Below are 22,812 nucleotides of genomic sequence, written 5' to 3' on the forward strand. Positions count from 1 at the left end.
CAAGTATAAAATGACATGGCTGAACAAAGACAGAGACATTCATTGAATACCTGAACTGAGTTTAACTTGCAGCCTGATTCCAAACTAAGGTGATCCTTGTTTATACATGCTGTAACTTTTATTAAATAAGTAAACAAACTCAGAATTTTTTGCTTACATATCCTATTAATGTAAAAAGTATCAGCTAAAAATCACCTGAGACTCCGCCCTCTCTTGATTGACAAACCTCCTGAGATTATAAAGGGCCACCCTCGGACCTGCCCCCTTTTTTTCCCCTCCACACCAGACTTAGGAACTAGAAATGTTACAGTATTTCATTGTTTAATATGGATATTCATATTTTCTTTTATTTTGTAGATCCACCAACTTTTGTTCACCTTTCTTCATCTGCATTCTTCATTGTTAAATTACAAAATAAATAACTCAACTGGTCTCTGGATGCAGTGTTTTATTGTGCACACCATGTGGTTGTTGCAGCATTTTAGTTTTAATTCCACAAAATACAAGGATGTACAATACTTAATAATAAGACAGGAGGCAGCAGTGCACATGTGTAGCTCAAAACAAAGACAGATGTTTGATGCTGCTGTCATCTTTTGTGACAGCTTTTCTCCGTAAATGGGGCTTTTCAGAGCTGTTTTCTCTCTGTTAGATATTATTTAAAACAGGACACCCTCCTGTGCATCAAATCTAATCGTTGCCACATCCAGCAATACACATAACAAACATTGAACATTTTTTTCATTTTCCAGCCCCTCAGGAGGAAAATGTTTGGGTATTTTAGTTTTCTAAACAATACTGAAGGGGTTATGATTTTTATGGAATGGCTATGAGTATTCCCTGGCCCACTGTTTGTTACAGTGCCAGATGAGCCGCTACAGGAAGAGTGAAGGGACAAACTAGATTCACAATTGGGAAATTTTGTTTCATATTCCCAGCAACAAACCAACCCGAAAAACAAAGACACAATACAAACAGATATTGTTCGGTATTATGCAAACCGCCCCTAAATGCAAAAGTTTTTAAGCTGTTTCAGCACAACACTCCCTTTGGTTCAGCAGTGGCCCTAACAAGACGCATTGGTTTAACACTTCAATGAAGTATCAAACACGTGGGAACGGTCAATCACAGCAGCATTCTTTACTCTTTTTAATGGTTTTAATGAAATACATACATTAATCAGAACACACTCTAAGAAGGCACAAGTGTATCCTTATACATACATCATCACATATACAGCAATACCAAAGCAATTAATATTCTGTAACATATAAGCAAGATATACACCTATGTAGAAGGGGGCAGAATAGAGTAGAATAAAGAATATAGAATAGAATAAATAGAATAAAGCAAAGGGGCATATTTCTAAACAATAATTTTAAAAAAGGAAACATTTATCTTCTTAACCTTGCGGGGAATGAAGAAAGAATCTCGGGGGTCTCGAGCTCACAGGCTTGGCTCTGCCTGCACCCAGAATGCACAACTGTCCTTTATCGTCTGGTGCTTTCAGCTTCTGCTGCATCTGCTCTATCGGTAAGCCTTCATTGTTCCAGTCATGTTATTGGGGTCTTGGGTGTCATGGGGACGGTTGGCGCTACGATCTGTCCCGTCCTGTGGAAGTCATAGGATGTTCTGGCTATCTGCTGCGTGGATCAATGTGGTGGGGAGTTGACATCCCAGTCGTTGCTCACTGGTGTGGCAGATTAACACACACACACACACACACACACACACACACACACACACACACACACACACACACACACACACACACACACACACTATATTTATATGTACAGATTATATGTAAGCACACAGAGACACACTCTTGGTTTGTGTATCACATTATATGCATCTTGTTTGTTTGCAATCTACCTGTATAATGCAGCCAATGCTGCAAAATTGATAAGTCAGCGATACGGGGATACAAATTGTCAGAAACACCCAGAATTGAAAAGGCCAGTACTTTTGTCTATTGTCAAAACTTCGCATGCACATGAAAGAAAAATTAGTGTTCTTACATTTCAGACAGTTAATTAAGTGTTCTTCAGACTCAAAACGAATTTCAAAGCCTCTAAACCAGTGTAGCGTTTACAGATAATTTTAAAAGGTTCTTTAACTTCAGGGGAATCAGGCCATTTTAAGAATGAGTTTTGCCATTTATTTTTGCTGTGTTCTTTCTTTCATCCTTCTCGTCTGTCCCTTTGTTCCTTTCCTTCAGCGCTGTACTGAGGAAAATGTGGATGATTAACCATCAAGCAGACACCCTTTTGCTACTACTCATCCTCCACCTATTCAGCTGCATAAATCAACCTGTGAATTTAGTCTGTTGCTGGATGGTCGAATCCTCCTGTGAGCGGATCTTAAAATGGAATTTTAAACTATAGGCAATGGCACATAACCCATTAAATGATGCTAGACCTTAGACCTTAGGGGAAGCCTTAGATGACTATCTAGATCTTAGTTGGGGCCTTGGCCTCAAACGTAACCACTGGAATCACATCAGACAATTTGCTAAGAACGTTTTTGATCATCTTAAATTATATTGCCAAACTGCAAGCATTCCTTCCATAAGCCAACACAGAGACACAAATCCCTACTATTGTTACCTGTCAGATTGATTATTGCATTGATCTTCTTTCTGGGCTTCCTAAAAAGAATATTGCAGGATTACAACTACTCTGAACCTCAGCTGCATTTGGGCCAGAAAGAGCTCTCACATTGCACCGATTTAAAAGGCCTTGTTTTGGCTACCTGTGGTCTTCAGGATGGGTTTTAAGATTTTGATTTTTTTGCTTTTAAAGCTCCTAAAGGTTTCAGTTCTTCTTATCTGTCAGACTTTCTTCTAGCATATGAGCCATTCAGACCTCACAGGTCTTCAGATTGAGTTTTTTTTAATATCAAAAGTCAGTCATGGCAAATTGGAATTAATTCACTCTTCTCTCTTCTTTCCTGACACTCTTTCCCTAATGTGTGTTTTCTCTTTCTGCACGCGTTTCATTTTTCTGTGTCTGTGCATTCCACCCTCCATTGTGCCTGTGGTATTTCAGCAAACAGAGCTGAGTCAAAAGGAATTTAACAGCCCTTTTACTTTTTAAGACAGTTTTTGTAAACAAAGGCCCCCCTCCCAGTGTGGCCGCATGGATTCAGGCGTTTTAGCCACATCTTTACCCTATATACCTTCAGCCCGCTTGTGGAGTCTAAATTTTGGGTTTTATTGACAAATTAAATATTTTTTGGGACCACCAACCACCTTTTTGGATAGGCTGCAATCCACCTGAACTTTTGTGGAGCAGTTGCTAGCTGGTAATATTAAGTTGTCACGGACCAGAGAACCCAAATGCGACGCACGAGTTTGGCTGAACACCGCTTTATTGTCAGAAACTGACAACAGACAGGATTCACTGGGGAGCGATTAGAACAGAATAGTCGGGGACAGGCAAGGTCGAGATCGGGCAGAAGGCAGACAGAGTTTACCGGGGAGCAGGCAAAACAGAATGGTCAGGAACAGGCAAGGTCGGAACCAGGGAGGCAGGCAAACAGGAATACGCTGGAAAGTCATCAGGAACGAATAACGATCTGGCAGAGAGCAGGTGTGCCTCCGGGGATTAAGAACAGGAACAACAGGTGTGCGGGGCGAAGCGACTTATGGGCATGATTGCCTGCAGCTGTGACAGAGCCCCCCCCTCAAGGCACGGCCCCCGACGTCCCCAAGCAAAGTCCAGGGTCGCCCTCCTGGGGAAGAGTGGGTGGGGGGGTCAGAACTCCTGTGACCCTAAAGACTCCAACCCACAGTCCTCGTTCTCCGCCTCCACTTCTGGTTCGGGCCTCCGTGGTCTGGCAGGTCCTCTCCTCAGGTCCATAACCCTCCCAGTCAACCAGGTATTGGAGACCCCTGCCGCGGGGTCTGGAGCGCAGGAGCCGACTGACTGTGTATGCTGGGCCCCCATCCACTAGCTGCGGGGGAGGTGGGGCCGGGCGATCCGAGAACAGGGGGCACTCGTGGGCAGGCTTAATTCTAGAAACGTGGAAGGTGGGGTGCACGTGCATTGACCGGGGAAGCTGGAGTCTGACTGCCGCCAGGCTGATAACTCTGACGATGGGGAATGGTCCCACGAACCGCGGGACCATCTTCCTGGAATCATCCTGAAGTGGCAGGTCCTGAGTGGATAGCCACACGCGTTGTCCCACTCTGTATCTGGGGGCCGGGGTCCGGTGCTGGTTGGCCGCTGCCTCCTACCGGGCGCCTGCCCTCAGAAGATTGGCCCGAGCCTGGACCCACGTCCGCCTGCAGCAGCGGGCATAAGCTGCTGCAGAGGGACAAGATGCTTCATCTGATTGTGCCGGGAACAGAGGGGGTTGGTATCCGTAGACACACTGGAACGGTGACATCCCGTCGCCGAGCTGATCAATGAGTTGTGGGTGGAATCCTGAGGACAGACTAGCGGTGGCTCCCAGATGCCCGCATCCCAGATGCCTGCCTCTTTCCAAAAGACAGAGGCAAACTGAGGGCCCCTGTCTAACACCACACTCTCCGGTAGGCCGTGAAGCCGAAAGACGTGCTGGATCACAAGTTGGGCAGTCTCCTTTGCCGACGGCAGCTTAGGCAGGGGTATGAAGTGAGCCATTTTGCTGAATCTGTCGATGATGGTCAGAATGACAGTGTTCCCTGTCGACTGGGGCAGCCCAGTGACGAAGTCCAGGGCGATGTGTGTCCAGGGTCGACGTGGAACCGGCAGAGGTTGCAGTAGCCCGGCAGGGGCTCTGCGTGGTTGTTTCTGCTGGTTGCAGACGGGGCAGGTGTTGACGAACTCCTGGACATCCTCCCCCAGGGACGGCCATCAAAACCTCTGCTTCAGCAGACCCGCCGTCCAACGTGCTCCAGGGTGGCAGGCCAGCCGAGACGCGTGGGCCCACTCCAGGACCTCTGCCCTGAGAGAGCCAGGAAAGAAGAGCCGGTTGTTGGGGCAGGTGCTAGGTCCAGGTTGATTGGCAGCCGCCCTCCGGACTCTCTCCTCGATCCCCCAGGTTACTGCTGCCACGATACACGGGGAGGGAAGAATGTTCTCCGTGGTCTTCCCAGGGCCTTCGTCCACCGCCCCCGTGAACTGCCAGGAGAGGGCGTCTGCCTTGCCGTTGCGGGACCCTGGGCGGTAGGAAAGGGTAAAGTTGAACTGAGTGAAAAACAGTGACCACCGAGCCTGCCGGACGTTCAGCCTCTTGGCTGTTCGAATGTATTCCAGGTTGCGGTGGTGTGTCCACACGATGAAAGGCAGCGTAGCACCCTCCAGCCAGTGCCGCCATTCCTCCAGTGCCAACTTGATGGCGAGCAGCTCCCGATTTCCCACGTCGTAATACCTTTCCGCTGGTGTCAAGCGGCGGGAGAAGAACGCACAGGGGTGCAGCTTCTGGTCCTCCTGAGCCCTCTGTGACAGCACCGCTCCCACCCCCGTGTTGGAGGCGTCCACCTCGACCACGAACTGGCAGCTAGGGTCTGGCAGTTGCAGGACGGGGGCAGTTGCGAACTGCCTCTTGAGCTCCTGGAATGCTGCGTCCGCCTCTGGGGTCCAAGCAAAGCCCGTCGGTGCTGGTAAGCGCCGTGAGTGGTCCTGCAGCGGAGCTATAATTTCGAATGAAGTGCCGGTATAAATTACTGAACCCCAGGAATCGCTGCAGCTGCTTGCAGGACTCGGGGCGCGGCCAGTCCACGACCGCCAAGACCTTCCCTGGGTCCATCTGGATGCTCCCCGGCGCAATGATGAATCTGAGGAGGGACACTGATGGGGCGTGGAACTGGCACTTCTCGGCTTTTACAAACAGCTGGTTGTCCAGTAGCCGCTGCAGTACTGCCCGCACATGTTGCACGTGATCCTCGAGCCCCTTAGAAAAGATTAAGATGTCGTCCAGGTAAACAAAGACAAACCGGTCTAACATGTCCCGAAGAACGTCATTAACTAAAGCCTGAAAAATGGCCGGTGCATTGGTCAATCCGAAAGGCATTACCAGGTACTTGTAGTGGCCGGCCGGGGTGTTGAACGCCGTGTTCCACTCGTTGCCCTTCCGTATGCGAACCAAGTGGTAGGCATTCCGTAAATCCAAATTCGTGAAGACAGTGGCCCCCTGGAGCAGTTCAAAGGCGGAGGCGACAAGAGGCAGCGGGTACCGGTTCTTCACGGTAATTTTGTTGTTAGTGTTATGCGTTGCCTCTTTCTCCCAGATACTCTTTCAGTATTGTTCCGTCTCAGCCCTGGGGGGGTCTGAGAGCTGTATGCCAAGAACGAGCGTGACATCGACTCCCTGATTCACCTCACTAGGATCTACAGCAAAGACATCGGGATGTCATTCGGGCTAGACAAATGTGGGCGGATGATATCTAGAAGGGGAAAGGTGATCGCAACTGACGGGGTTGAACTACCTGAAGGGAACATCACAGATGTGCAGGACAGTTACAAATACCTGGGCATCCCACAGGCAAATGGTAACCATGAGGAGGCAGCTAGGAGGTCAGCCACAGCCAAATACCTGCAGAGGTTGGACAGGTCCTGAAAAGTCAGCTGAATGGTAAGCACAAGATCCAGGCCATAAACACCTACGCCCTGCCAGTAATCAGATACCCTGCTGGCATAATACCCTGGTCACTGGAAGAGATACAAGCCACTGACATCAAGACAAGGAAGCTCCTCACCATGCACGGAGGGTTTCACCCTAGGTCCACTGTCCTGAGGCTGTATACAAATCAAAAGGAAGGGGGCCGAGGACTAGTAAGTGTCCGAACTACTGTCCAGGAGGAAACAACAAGCCTCCAAGAATACATCGAGAAGATGGCCCCCACTGACCCACTGCTGAGTGAATGCCTCAGGCAACAAAAGCCCACCAAGGAGGAGGAACCTGAGGGGCTATCATGGAAGGACAAGCCCATGCATGGAATGTACCACCAACAAATTGAGGAAGTGGCTGATATTGAGAAAACATACCAGTGGCTGACAAAGGCTGGGCTGAAAGACAGCACAGAGGCACTAATCATGGCTGCACAAGAACAGGCCCTGAGCACCAGAGCAATAGAGGCCGGGGTCTACCATACCAGACAAGACCCCAGGTGCAGACTGTGTGGAGATGCCCCTGAGACAGTCCAGCACATCACAGCAGGGTGCAAGATGCTGGCAGGCAAGGCATACATGGAACGGCATAACCAGGTGGCTGGCATAGTGTACAGGAACATCTGCACTGAGTATGGGCTGGAGGTCCCAGGGACCAGGTGGGAGACACCCCCGAAAGTGGTGGAGAACGAGCAGGCCAAGATCCTGTGGGACTTCCAGATCCAGACTGACAAGATGGTGGTGGATAAACACTGGAAGACAGTGGTGGTGATAGATGTAGCAATCCCGAGTGATAGCAACATAAGGAAGAAGGAACACGAGAAGCTGGAGAAGTACCAAGGGCTGAAGGAGGAGATGAAGAGAATGTGGGGCATGAAGGCAACAGTGGGGCAGTAACACTCAACCTGAGTAGATGGCTCCAACAGATAGCAGGAACCACACCAGAGATCTCTGTCCAGAAGAGCGCAGTCCTAGGAACAGCTAAGATCCTGCGCAGAACCCTCAGACTCCCAGGCCTCTGGTATAGGACCCGAGTCTGAAGGAAGGAGGCACCGCCCAGGAGGGCGAGGAAGAGATTTTTTTTTTTTTTATATATATACACACACACAGTATATACTGCAGGCTAATACCAGCGTCACCAATTAAAAAGCGAACGTTGTTGAGATACCTCAGGAGCGGGTCTACCATAACGGACCCAGTTGTGACACAAGTGTAGTATTCTTTACACTGTTTAGCATGGATGTTCTCCTTTTTAAAAAAAATCTTGAATAGTCAAAAACTGATACAATAGAAAGCTGTTTACAACTCTAATTCATATAAGGGTTTATAATCAGATCACTGTTCATGACTTAATCCAAGGGGGGGAAAAAAATAACTGATGGGATACATTAGGACTCCTAAAACTCATCTTTCTTTTTACACAATTACTCAAAACACTTTCAACATTTTTTTCTTATTCACAGGATGATTCTGCTCAGACAAGGAGAGAGGTTGCCATCCATGGCTTTTTGGTGTACCTCTTTAGAGAGGAGGTGAATCAGACTCCACTATATGGGACTAATGTATGCACTGAACCTCAGGTACCCCAAACCACTGAAATTTTTTTTTTAATAGGTATTGAAGTTTTTCAATAGGTATTCCTTGAGTTGGAAGATATGAAAGCAAGTCCAAAGGTAATGTCACTAAAAAATAACCTGCTGTGCTGAAACAAATGTTAAGCATTTCAAACAGTTAAGATGTTCTCAAATTAAAGAAGAAATGTTCAGTGTTTTTGACACAGTTTAACAGCACTTTTATATTAAGTTTACTGATTTAGTTTATGTAAGTTACATTTTCATGTAGAATTATGTTTTCAGTATGATGAAGTGAGGTGCTGATTGTTTTTTGAATAAACATTGCGTCACAAAACTGGAATTTCAATTTGTGATTTATTCTGACTGACCAAAAAAAGGTAACAATTTGCATTTTCTGAGTAGAATGAAAGGAGATGAAATAAGTATTCATAACTGAAATGAGTGATTTTAATGCTATTGAAATGAAATTGGTCTAACTTAAATAGGTTTGTAGAGGACAAGGCAAAACATGTTGGTGGTACTAAATTAATTGAGTTGGGCTGACAAGAGAAATCTTGCAGTATTTACTCAAAACCAACTTGGTTGAAATAACTTAAAACTATCTATGCAAACTGTTACATCAATTTTTAAGCTGAGGCAGCACATCATTTGTTAGGTACAAAATGACCCTTTCTCTCATCCAAAAGCAGCTGTTTGTGTGAATATTCTCTGTCCTCTGCTTTAAATTACAATGGCTCCAAGAATCAGTGATTAAAACATGCCCCACCACATGTCCATGTGAGCAATTTCCATTCCATGTCTTGCTGTGACACAGGGGAGAATTACTGTGACCTCCAGCTCTGATTGACTGAGACTTCATTTGGAAGTGTCCCATAATTAGAGCTGGAGTTAATCCTTCTCCATCTTGTCCCTGCTGAGGTTTTTCCTTGCAGAGATGACCTCTGTCATAGATGTGCACCTTCCTCGTCTTTCTCTCGGTTCTTAAGGAAAACTTGAGAGTTAAGCTGATAGATCTCGATTTTGTATACACTTTCTGTTTTAAACTCATTTATTTCTCACTGCCTGGTTGTCACTCAGCCAATTATGTAGCTAATTAAGAGTACCTCATGCTGGCTGCCTCCGATCCTCTGCTGTCTGTCTACCAGACTTGTGTTAACATTCTTTTTCATTTGTGTTGGTTGATAGACAGAAAAAATGCAACCGTATAAGGGTTGTAGCCTCACACCTGGGTACAAAATGTTTTTAAAAATGCATGTCTGTGCTAATATAGGACACAGTGATGATCATATTGTCTTATGATTCTAGGTTTTGACAATTTTTGATGAAACACACCAAAAAACACGATATATATGCTTTTTTTGTTTTTCACATGCTAGAAAATCTCTTGAAACACCGGAGAGGAGGTAGCACATGGTTGTATTGTAGGACCTAGAAGAGCATAAAATAAACAATGCAAATGATCACGTTATTCACATGCTTTCGTTGGGACTTTGGTAGGACTTCATTGTGACTGGTAGAAATTCTGTTGGCCTGATTTGACATGATTGACACGACACATTACAAAAACAAACAAAAAATAATACATTTAAAAACGCCATCGCTAATCTTTTGGCATGAAAACAAATAAACAAATGAATTACCACTAGCTGGGTAAAAAAATGTACAACAGCAGCTCAAACACTCAGAGCTGCCATGAAAAAAAATGGGATTCCATCGTGCTCTTTGCCTGGGTGGGAAGAGACAGGATAACCGGAGGCTGGGGCTCATCCTGGCTAAGTTTGAACACTTCAAACAGAAGGAGCTCGTTAAAAGCCAAGGCAGGGTTTTGTATGTAGGTAGAATCGTTTGCCAGGTCAATGCATGGGAGTGTCTCTCGGAATTGTACATCATTTGCTGTTTTGCTGTGTTATTTTTTAAATGTTTTTATTCTTCACATAATGACTGGCCAAGGTCCAGTTAAAAAAATGGAATTGAGGCAAAAATATGACCACATCACACATGTCTACAATTGTCTTATATTGATCTGCATATTATAGACATGACCGTGAAACTAAAGGTTGTCACTTGGAAAGTACCTGAGATTGGCCCGCAGGCAGAGTTAAAAAAAAGATTAACCCTCGTAGACTATGCTTGTCTCCAGAAGATCAATAATGTATACCAATAATGTATCAATTTAAAGTTCTATCCTATGCAATGGGCCAAATATTGCTGACCCTTCCTTCTTTCATGGCTTTTTCACCACACTATAAGATGACTGTAACAACACTAATAATAGGAGGGAACTTCATCCATGTTTTTAACTCAGAGATGGACAGGCTCAGTCCTGCAGAGACCCATTGTAACTGACACACAATTCTTACAGTAGGTGAGTGATTTTGACCTTTGTGACATTGGTCTTCTCTGCAGCTAGCACAGAAGGAGTACATATTCACCACCAGGTCACTGTTCACACTCCTGTCTAGACTTTTCAGTTTTTTTTTTTAGTTAACAGTTCCCTTTCAAACTATTACTGTCGGTGACCTTGCCCTAGTCACAATCAGCTTTGACATCAAGAAGACCACAACATCATTGCTCCAGCATGTCTTATTAATAATCAGAAAAGAAGGTGGGATACTGTGTGTTCTAGGAAACCAATGACTTCCCAAATATCTCACATGGTCGAAGTAGTTACGCATGGTAAAGTTCTTTTACCTTATGTAAGAAAAAGAGAGAGAGAGAGAGAGAACACTATTATACTTCAAAGTCAATCAATCAATCTTTATTTATATAGCGTCTTTTACAATCAAAATTGTTTCTAGGCGCTTTACAGAATCCCAGGGCCTGACCCCAAACAAGCAACAGTAAAAGTAAATGAGGATCACTTCCAAACTTTGAATTGAACTCAATAATGAAGAAGTGTTAAGGTTTGGAAACGGTGGAGCACATCAAGATCCTGCTCGTACAGATCTTTGACAATTTTCGAGAATCTTTTTTAAGAACATCTCCAGACTGGTCAAACAATCCCAAGAGAGATTCTATAGTTGTGAGGTAACTTAAACAGGCCTCACTTCCTCCCACACTCTTGTCTTCTTAACTGCTTTATCCCTTTCGGGGTCACCGGGAGGGTATACAATAGGCAATGGCAGGGTCAACCCCTGGATGAGTCGCGATTTGTGGGTTTGGTACCTTGCTCAGCGGTACCTCGGCAGTGCTCTGAAGGTGTTCTGTCACGTTCCACTACTACAAGAACACCTTCCATATTTTGTCTGCATTTGGGCTCCAACTGAGAACCCTCTGCTTCTCAGCCCAGTTCCCGAGACTAAGCTCCCGCCGCCCACAATCACCACATTCTATAGGGGAATATGGCATAATTGTCTATAGGAGGACTGTTGAGAGTGTGATGACTTGTGCCATCTCTAGCCAGTTCTCTGGCTGCAGTGCCGCAGATAAATAGGCCCCGCGGAGGCAAGTAAGATCAGCATGAAGGGTCATCAGAGGTGACCCTTCTTGAGTTCCGGATCCACTGCAGGAACAGGGCCCAGAGCTTCTTTCGGGTCTTACCCTCTCAGACACACTACAACAGCACAAGACGCTCCACCACCACACTACTGATCAGCTTCCTGCCACAAGCTGTCTGACTACTCAATACTTTAGCAACTTTAGCATCTCATCGCCTTTTATCAGATGAATATTCTAACATATTTATCTAGTCTTCGGTATTTTATATCTATTTACTTGGTGCATACTCTTCTTTATTACGTCATTGTCATCTTGTAGTTTTCCAGCCACACATGTTATTCTGAAGTTTTATTTATAAAAATGAATTATTTTTTATTCTAAAAGGATGTAGAGTCCTATGTTTACTTTTTACCATTTTACCGTACTTTTGAAAATTTTCTGCGGTAACGAACACTATTGTCTGAGATGACAGAAAGATGCTTTTAAGACTTGGCAGGTAATAAAAATATCACTTGACAAATGCGATGGTCTGTTTGTAACAGCATAATAACTAATAAAAAATTGTAGATCTGTGATACATTTTGATGACATCCAAACCAAGTACAATGATGAAAAATCATGTTTAAAATAGGTTGGGTGAGTGTTTCAGTTTTATTTTTATGTAATTTATGTTAAGTAAAATCAGCTACCAGCTTTTAATTTTCACTGATGACCTGGCAAGAGAACCCTGCATAGCAATTATAATTGTCTTGATTATGATTATGAGTATGATCAATAATAAAATAAGAACAACAATATAAATAAACTAATAACAACAACAACAATAATAATAATTAACACTTTCTTATTTAAAAGCAACATATTAGGTGTGCGCTATGAAATATGTAGGTAGACGAGTATGTAACTGATGAATAATGAGTGGACATGTGACTTGTGACCTGTGTGAGATTCAGGTATCTGGCAGGAATTTTATAGGATAATGTCAGGTGAGTCAGTGACTGGCAGGTGGAAGCCTTTTTCTTGGCCCTATCTCGTAGCAGATGTGACAGTACAGCTGTTTCAATGTGAAACTGGCAGCTGAAGCCAAAACAGTCACAATAATCACCACCCTCTGTGTTGATGTATTGATCTGAAGGCTTTATTTTCAGTCAGTTTTATTTACTCATGAAGTTTAAAGTGTTTGTCTATCAAACATTAAGATATTTCACTGAATAAATGATTTACACCCCTCTCCCCCAGAATATTCTCAAACAATGATTAGATGAATAATAACAATAACTCCCAGGCCTCTGTAATCAGGTTTTCTCTTTATCAGCAAAACTGATTTTAGCTGAGATCACCAGGATTGGCATGTGACATGTTTTCTATGATTGTGTTTGCTGGTATCCTTTCTAGCGTATTTTCTGGTTTCTGTTGAGATTGGCCCACAGGGACCAGGGGTATTTCTTTGTGGATTTTAAAAGTTCTTCCTGTACCTCCGGGTACCCCGGCAGTCCACAGAGATGCATTTGGGGTGAACTGGCTTGGGATAAATTTGTGCTTTTGTCTAAATGTGATTTTGAGTGTTTGTCTTTCTAGGTTGGTCTTGCCATTAGCTCATGACTCGTGACTGGCATAGCCCCATCCCTGTGAGTCTGCAATGGAAAAGTTGTTAGAAAATGGATGGATGGTTGAAAACCAGCCAGGTCCTACTAGTGTCTGTCTCTCCTTTGAGTCTCTCCATCTCCCTCCTCACTTGTCTGAGTAACCTGATGTCTTCCACTATCTCATTCTTCCTCACCTGTGTCCAATGTTTATTTCTTCCATTCCTTTGTGTTTAGGGCCTTGAGTCATGGTCACATCATCTCCATTCTTTTTTAAATGTAATTGCAAGAGTTGTAAACATGCACGGGGATGTCTGGTTCCAGAGATCCCACAGCATCTTCACCTTCTTTGGGTTTTGTTCTAGAACCTCTCAATCCAGTGTCACTGCAAATGTTGCTGTATTTGATGATACAGCTCGTCTGGTTCTGATGTTACTGCTGTATTTTTTTTATGTCACTCCATTCTTTTCATCAGCTACCTCTATCTGCCCTTCCAGTCCTACAAAGCTGATGTCTCATCATCCTACTTATGATCCCTGGATTTTCCACTGTCTGAGGAACTCTGAGGTATCTGAAGGCATTATTTTGAGAGTGTTTATAAGGATGTACAGCAGCATTAACCAGCATGTCAGATCCTGCCCCCAGCTGAGTGAGGATTTACGGACAGTTTAATGAACATTGTAATTTCTCTCACTGCTCTGTCAGCACAGCAGTTTCTTTTTATTATCACAATGACACAGCTACACAGGCTCTTCTAAACTTTTAATCTTAGTTTTAATGAGTGCAGACATCCCTCTTATCCCTGGCTTAATACGCTAAAGCTTAAGCATTGACTTTCCTGTACTCATTCCCTGAATAATGGATAGTCCAACCTTTGTAAAGGGACATACTGTACTCAGACAGTCTGGTAATCTTTGAATAGCATGAGTTTGAATTAAGCCTAATAAGCTGACTAAAAATGAAACTCGAAAAAGCTGGACCATTACTACGGCCCCTTATACTGTATGTATGTATGTATGTATGTATGTATGTATGTATGTATGTATGTATGTATGTATGTATGTATGTATGTATGTATGTATGTATGTATGTATGTATGTATGTATGTACGTACGTACAGGCATGCACGCATGCACGCACACACACATACTAAATATACATAAATAAAAGGACAAACAAAAAGAAAAAGACTCACTCCATAAAGAGTCCTTAAGAAGGTTAAACAGTCCTTAAGAAGGTTAAAAAGACAGTTAAACTTACCTTTAATCTCTCACGCTCCCAGTGTGCCATGCTATTTTTCCTGACAACGTTCTTTGCTTATGGTCATTTACAAACAAGAGCTAGGATTATCTGGACAATGTCCACAACCTTGGCTCCAGCCTAAAAGCTTTTGGCTGAGGTCTTGGATCTAATGTGCCTGACGTAAGAGTTGCCGATCAGCAGCATGGCAGGAGGAGGCTCGTCGGACTGAACCAGCAAGACTGCACGTTTCTGGACTGTACTCTAGTTAGGTGCCTGAGACTTTGAAGGGGTTTGGGGACCTGTGAGTGGAGGACAGTCCCTCTCCTCCAGGAAGAAAGCATTAAAAAGCTGGAGACCGTTTAATGGAGCAGCTGGGAGAGAAGCTACATAGCATGGTTCCCCTGCCAGCTGTGGCCATGACTACTGCTGGCTCTGAGTGGAGGTGGCCATAGATTTGGATTTACCTCCGTGATGGCTCCAGTGGTCCGCGGTCTCAGCAGCAGCATCTCTAGACATGGGAGAGTGGAGACTAATTCACCTGTGGCTGTTTGTAGCAGCACAACCCAGTGAGTCCACGATCTGATCTTTGTCATGAATGAGGTAGAGGACAGATGTCCTCTCTTGTAGTTCCAAGATCTGGTAGGTTAGAAACTTGATACAGTTTGTTGGAAAGGTGAGTAGAGGCATGGTGCCAAACAAAGTGGTGAATAAACAGCCTCAAACATCTTCCTTGCCAGTTCTTAACCGTGCTTTGTGCTGCAGTACTTGTACATAGCAAGGCAGGTTCTTCTTCTTCAACCAGCAAACGAAGGCCAAACCTTTTCCTTCATATAATAGTTGATAATAACAGTTTTAATCTTATGTTCTAATCTTTTGCTGTTTACTTGTGGAAGTGTTGTGGTTTTCTGTTGGTGTTTGACCTCTAATGATGCTGCAGTAGATGAGATTTAGGCTCTGACCAAGATAACAAAAACAGGTCGTAGCTCGGCCGCAAACCAAAAACAGCAGAAATAAGCAACACAAAGGTCTAGCAGAGATAGAAGGTAGCCTTGAGACAGATGGAAGACTGTATTGATCACAAGGAGGTAAGGAAATTATGGAAATTAGCTGTACTGTAGCTTTGTTCCACAGATGAGTGAGGGGGTTGCATCAAACTCAAAGAAACCATCTAAAAACACAATATCGAGGGAAAGGGTATTAAGGAAGACAAGCTCAGGAATCAGCCGGCAAATTATTAACCTACTCTGGGAAACTTGAGATGTTGCAGACAGGTCTCCTGACCAGTTTATCACAGTGCTGGTGTCCGTCAGTTATTATTGCCAGTGATGTTCCCCAAGTGAATTACTACAGCAGGTTTCAGGGGTCGCATCTGCTCTGGGGGTATCTGACAGCTGAGCAGACACAACTGCTGGTTCTCAATAACCTGCTGGACCTGTGATGTGCATGAAACACCCGGATGGCCTTCATTTATTTTTAAAAACACTTTCACATCACTGAAACTCAGGGGCAAAAACCTGACACTTGAGTGTGTGATCAACTTTTTGCTGTGGTTCTTTACAGTACAGCCACTTAGGAGATCTATCTATCTATCTATCTATCTATCTATCTATCTATCTATCTATCTATCTATCTATCTATCTATCTGTCTATCTGTCTGTCTGTCTGTCTGTCTGTCTGTCTGTCTGTCTGTCTGTCTGTCTGTCTGTCTGTCTGTCTGTCTGCCCGCCCGTGTATGTATGTATGTATGTATGTATGTATGTATGTATGTATGTATGTATGTATGTATGTATGTATGTATGTATGTATGTATGTATGTATGTATGCATGTATGTATGTATGTATGTATGCCCACTATAGATCCATCACTGTCTGCCAGTCTCCACATCTGCCTCCTGATGTAGGACAGGCAGCTCTAAGCTGAGTTCAGGTGGTTTGATTCATAGTCAGTTTGTTAATATCTTTAAATGTAAATGTTTAAACAGTGAAACATAATAAAACAAATCACAAGCATACAGATGGATACTTTACTTTTTTTTATTTTTACTATGACCGGATTTGGAATACATAGTGGACACTTGTATTTGTTCTCGTTATAAATAATTAAAACAGCAGCAATAACAATAATACTACTGCTAACAACAACAACAACAATAATAATAATAGGAATTATTATTATCATCAATATCATTGTTATTCAGTTTAAATATATATTTTCAAAAGCTTTGAGAAATTCTTCATTGCTCAAAAGTCATATCATACCTCTAATTCCTCTTCTTTCTACATTATCAGCACACATCTGAACACATCTGAATCATGCCTGGCTACATGGTCAGCATGTCCCTAAAACTGAGCTGGCCCCAGGTCTCTGGGGGAGGAACTCTGAGTAACTGGGATCCTAACATGGAGAAATGGATCACACCAGAAACATGTGCAACCCTAGTAAAGAACCAATACATTTTTGGCTGTGAAATATAATATATATATATTGTTGATTATTTTCTTCTTTATTTTCCTCATAAAATACCATTACCTAAACGCGTTATTATTTTCCATTTTAGGATAATATAGAAGTGTATTGTAATATTGTCATTTCATTCTCACATTTGAGAGGTTTGAGGTGACAGAAACATTAATTACTTGCCTCTTTAAAAACGCCCTTCAAACTCCTCTACTAGTATATTTGAACTGTTGAGGAAGCCATAAGATTTGAAAGATTAAGTAGTTTTATTTTTAGTCTTGATATAAGAACATAGAAAAACAGCAGCAGCAACATATCCTCGGCTTATTAGACAGAAGATACATACTGTGAGCATGATGGCCAACTAATGTTCTGTAATGTAAATCTGTTATTCTAAAAATAAGAGCCATTTCATGAGTTCCTTACAAGTTATTCTAAAGCCATGTGACAATAATATTAATTTTCCTTCTAATGTTAGTAGTCTAACAATGTATGTTCTAACAATAAATTAAAAAGAACGAATATAATAAGTTTTAGCTTATTATAAGAATATAAAAAAATAAAAAAGAAAAAGAAAAATAGAAGGAAATAAACTGTTAATTTATAGGAAAATGGGATTCCACCTGCAATGAAAAGGAAAGAATCAAAAATAATATGACAGCAGTGAATAGTCTACATTCACCCCATTTCTAAAAAAAATACGTTAAGAAGAAATATCAACTACATTACAACCAAGTTATTAATCTTTTATTGTGAGAAAAGATGCAACAGGTTTATATAAAGTTGTGTTTTTGTTTACGGTAAAAGCATAAAACAGGCGTATAAACTATTACACAGGCAGATCCATTGCTCTGATGAGGTGACCAGTTTAATTTCCAGTCCTAATTGATGGTAATTTCTACACTCTTGTCATGTTTTCTGTATGTATTATATTTGATAATCTGATAATCGGTTCGCTGGCTCATCAGCAGCTGTAGCTCTCCTCCTGTCTCACATTGAGACTCCACATGTGTGACACTCTCCTAATATTCCTCACATTAAAAATTCTGGCATTCAGTTATTGTAACCTCACCTCTTTAAACCTATCAATTAGACAATCAAACTGCGTCAATTAAAACTATCAATAGGCCCAATTATGATTTGACTCAGCAACTGTGCCTGATGTGGCTTACCATATGTTTGGAGAGAGGGCCCATGGTCATGGGGCTGTAACGCTGAGCTTTCATTCTGGTGACGTGGCCCTGTGAAAATCCAGGTAGTAGAAGAGATATGATGGCACATTTTTTTAAATGGAATTTATTTGTTGACTTCTGTGTCCATGATTGAGTCCCATTTACCTGAATACCCTGGATCTGATCTTCTGTCTACGTGATTGGAGCTGCTTGTAGGTAAACGCTCATTTCTCAGCTGGTGAGAGAAACCAAAACATAGCAATTATTGTAATGCTACAAAAAGCACAATGATAATCAAAGGGTTATTTCAATGCACTTACAAATGTTAGTGGGTAAGTTAAATCATCATTCACCACAACTCCATTCTCGCCAGTTGGGTTTGTTTCACACTGGACCTACAGGACGAGAGTTACTGTAATATTGATGCAGTTAAATATGCAGTATTAAATGTATATTCAATTTAAATACACATTACATTACACATTCTAATTTCACATATAGTTAAATCTAAATCTTTCTTTTTAAAGTGTTCCTACATTGACATCACCTTGAACAACCAAGTGTAACATGCTTTTACTTACCGGAAGGAACTGCCTCTCTGTTTCAATTACCCTCACCTGAGTGGGGAAAAACAGGACTGAGGTCACAAATCAATGCCCAGGGTTCAAACATTAAGAATACTGCTGCATGACCCTTAAACCTGACTAACTGATTCAACATACCATTATTAAATATTTTTAAATGTTTCGATTCTGTTCCTTTCAAAAGTTCACTATTCCTGAAACACCCCAGCTACCTGTGTATTTGTACTCACTGGCAACAGGTCTGGACCCAAATCAGCAAAACTTATCTGGAACATGTCAAACTATTGATTTGCAAAATTTACACAAAGGCTAATTCACACTGTTCCAAATGTCCAGAAAAGCCAGTAACTTGGCAACTTATCTGTCAACATTATAAAAGTGACACTCGTTCTAGCTACGACTGCGGTAGCTGAGTTAGCTTGATTGTTGACATTGCTGACTCACTATCACTATTTGGTCATTATCACTATTTAAACAAATATAAACAGTAGCCAAACATGAGTAAGATTGCTCACCATTTTAATGCTTAGGTCTGATTTTCAATAAATAAAATTCCTTAGAAAATCAGACGCTCCAGGGTTTGATGATGTAGCTTAAATGCTAAATTGCCTTTTGCATCATCATTTCATTGGTGAGATTATCACAGCTAACAAAACAGGAAGTTTGGAACTGAAACACGTCACAGGCTGTGACCAATTAGAATATCCCAGAGTTGTCTTTAAGGTGATACAATGGAGTCGTTTCTTGTCACCAGTCATCAAACAGACAGGTGTAATTCATCAGCTGCTACTTCTGCTCAAATCAAATATCAACATGCCTTCAACCTTTTCCTGCCAGAAAAAAAAAAAACTTCTTTAAGAAGCAACGCAGAAAAATTACAATTACGAACTCACTGTAGCTGTTTTTGTCTGGAGCTCCACAAGACGCCACCTCCCACGAGTTGTGCCATTCTCACAATTTGATTCTCAAAGTAGCTGTTTTAAAGAAGTAAGCAAATCCATTTAAATCCGCAGAAGAGGAAGCAGACAGGTATTAAACGTCCATCGGTCAACTGATGTTTGATCCACAGAAGTTTCATCCACTCATCTGCACCCCTGCGAGATGAGAAAAGCAAAATGCTGAGAGCAAGTACCCTGAGTGGCTTCTACGAATTTCTATCTACTGTGATGCCTCACTCTCACACATCCGGCAGTGTTCCGGTCTTATTTCCTCTCTTATATCATTATTTATCACCAAAAGACAGTTCAGATGTCTCACTGTCATGTTTAGTCTGACAGCTGCTGCACCACCTGAGCCTCACTGTCATAATCAGCAAACCTCTGATGGAATCTGTGCTGCTGCAGGAGAAACATATGACACCGTGTTTCACACGGCATTTTTATCGTCCAAACAGAAGCAATACTGGCAAAATTTACCTACAATTAGGATATTAGACCATGCAGAGCTAGTTTTGCACAAACAGAATAGAAGGGAACTAAAGTACCTTTATGAGAATTCCTTTACCCAGCGGCTGTCTGTTGACTCTCAGGTGTGGCTCAATCCTGACACTGATCCTTAAAGTTGATTCTTATCTTGTTTAAGCAGTGGTGCAAAGTCAAAAAGGCTTCAGCTGAATTAAAGTTGTTTTCCTCATGATCAACCTTGTTTGCTTCTTTAAATATTTTCACAGCTTGAGCAGCCATACGACTCCATCGTATAGTTCATTTTGGCATAATGACAGCAGCTGCAGAACAGAACCTACAGATTATAAGGTATCAAGTCCAAAGTTTCAACAGGAAGACACAGAAAGAAGCAGAAGCAGTGCAGAGAGGTGGGGCAGCAGGCTGCACACCCACTGACAGAAATACAGGAAGTTCAGTCATATTCTTAAAACTGTCCTTTCCTTATAGTTGGCACTATTTTTCATCAAAATTATTTTGTAGTCCATGCTGTTTTTGGTAGGAACAGGCTGGAGCCACTCATTAACCAGCCCCCTTTCTGAGTTTTTCCAACTGAATTCCCTCCAGGAAAGAGAGCTCCTCATTACCCATTACTGTTAATATTTTTATTTACCCTTTCTTTTGCCCTCTTCTCCATTTTCCTTTCGAGTATATTCGCTGACTAGTAGAGTTTGATTGTCAGCACGTTACTCATAAGGTAGTAAAAATATAGTTTCATCTTGTGTGTATATTTTTCTGGAATCATATACCAAATTTTGACTTCAGGAAGTGGGAGTTAAATTGAAGAAATTGCAGAACTGATGTCTTATTTGGTAAACCCAAGGAAGGAAATGTGAAGCCTGGAATATGCAAATTAAGATGTTTACATTGTATGTGTGAATGTTTCAAGAGGTTTTGTCTTTCTTTGTTTGAATCAGTTCTAATTTTAGCTCCAGTTCCAGCCCGAGATCAATGACCAGTAGAACTCCATCTGTAAAGATGTCAAAATTCAAGATCTTGAATTCTCTCTGGTTTGAAGAAATGTTTCTCAAACTGAGCAGTTCAATTAACTAAATTTTCACTATGTAGGACATGAACTCCTCATCAATTCTGAATGGCATTACACACGTTTGATATTACTTTTTCCATTGTGTCTTCTTTATAAGATTCTTTGCAAGCACCCATGATTTGTTCTCTCTTTCTGGTGTGATCCTTTGAAAAATTCTCAATCAGAAAAGCACAGATTTAAAGATGGATGAAATCATCTTGATTCTGCAGATTAAAGTCTTCTTTTCTGTCCTGTGAGCTTAAAAAGTTTAAAAAAATGGAAAATACCCAGATATGCACTTGACATTTTGCTTAATCTGTTCATCAGAATTTCCCAGCAGTTTCTACATGGCTATGTTGTGTTGTGATTTGTTTCCTGAAAGTCTGGTACTGTCTTTCTTCTGTCCTTCGACTTTCCTGATTGTCCTGATTGCTCCTACGTGTTGTGTCTTGCTGTGTCTCACCTGTTCAAACACACCTGTGCCTCTTGGTTTGTTGCTCCGCCATTGTCTATCAAAGCTGTTGTCAGATGGGCTGTTTGTCTCTTTGCATTCATGCAGAAGTCTCCCTCTAACTACTTGCGCATACCGAATTACTAAATTACTCTTTAAATGTTCTGGTCTGTCCTTTATTTCCTGCAATGGAGTCCTGCCTAAATGGTTTTGACACTGCAGTCTGGCCAAACCTGGACTCCACAGTATATTTCATTTGGCGCTGCAGGGCCTGACAATACAGGAGGGAGGCAGAGAAAACTGCCTGGATGACCAAGCTTATCCACCATCTTGATCTCTGTGACTACCAACCCTAAATCTGCTGCTTCCACAAACTCACCATTTCTAGGGAGTCCTGGGACTGATGACCATTCAATTGATGAGCCAATTCAATCTAGACCAAGAGTTTTGGTCTAAGGCAACGTTCACCCTGTAGGCCTTAATACTCAAATCTGATTTTTTATTTAGGCTGTTCAGATTATGTGTTTGAACATCGACTGTTTGCAGACTGAACTCATTCGCCTGAAGTGATCCACATGCTCAGTTGATCATGAATGATGTCACACCGAATGTTGTTTATGGAAGTGAACATGGCGGAAGATGTTGAAACTAGGCTCTATGCTCTATTTTTGAAAATGGAGTATGGCGGCAGCAGGAAATTTGTGAGCGGGTGTTGTTTAAAAGGAGGATTACGAGCGATTGCGATAAGACCCTTCAAGTTTAGCTTGCACCAAATTGTAACCCCAAATACTAATTAAGTCTAAAACTTTGTTATCTCCTCCCTGGCTAATTCCACCATCACTGTCTCCCATGTTTATCGTTTTAATGGTGACTCCTATTCCCTGCTTTTGTCAGTAGCACAGAATTGTGTGTGTGTATATGCTTGTGTGTCACTCCAGAAAGATGCCAAATTCAAATTAAACATGACCTGGTTGTTGAGAACACAGTTGCATTGCAAGAAAATCTAATACATAGCTTCAGCTTCATTTAATTCAACAATTCTTGATCAGAAATCCTAAACAAGTCATCTTCACAGTTGTATTCTTCTTGAACGGACTAAAATCAACAGGAGTGACTGGATTTTACATGGTCCAAGGAGTTCTAGTCAATGCCTCCACACTGATTTTTTTAACAAGACTTCATGTATGCTAGCTCATAACTCCCACTAGCTTTTTTGAGATCATTAAGTCAGGAGTTCCTTTTCCCACT

General features: G+C 42.2%; 1 long non-coding RNA gene across 2 annotated transcripts; it reads right to left on the bottom strand.

Annotated features, from left to right (window-relative positions):
• Positions 1-16,451: 16,451 nt before the first annotated feature.
• On the bottom strand, positions 16,452-20,466 carry LOC115248052 (uncharacterized). 2 transcript variants are annotated; one of them, XR_003887090.1, is made up of 7 exons: positions 20,131-20,466; positions 19,541-19,741; positions 18,645-18,680; positions 18,384-18,458; positions 18,229-18,298; positions 18,064-18,132; positions 16,452-17,514 (listed from the first exon to the last, which is right to left on the bottom strand). It is a non-coding gene; the product is annotated as an uncharacterized lncRNA (long non-coding RNA). The 2 variants fall into 2 exon arrangements; XR_003887091.1 differs by having other exon boundaries at positions 19,163-19,741.
• Between the last annotated feature and the right edge of the window lie 2,346 nt (positions 20,467-22,812).

This window comes from Takifugu rubripes, chromosome 22 (assembly GCF_901000725.2).
Source record: "Takifugu rubripes chromosome 22, fTakRub1.2, whole genome shotgun sequence".
NCBI lineage: Eukaryota > Metazoa > Chordata > Actinopteri > Tetraodontiformes > Tetraodontidae > Takifugu > Takifugu rubripes.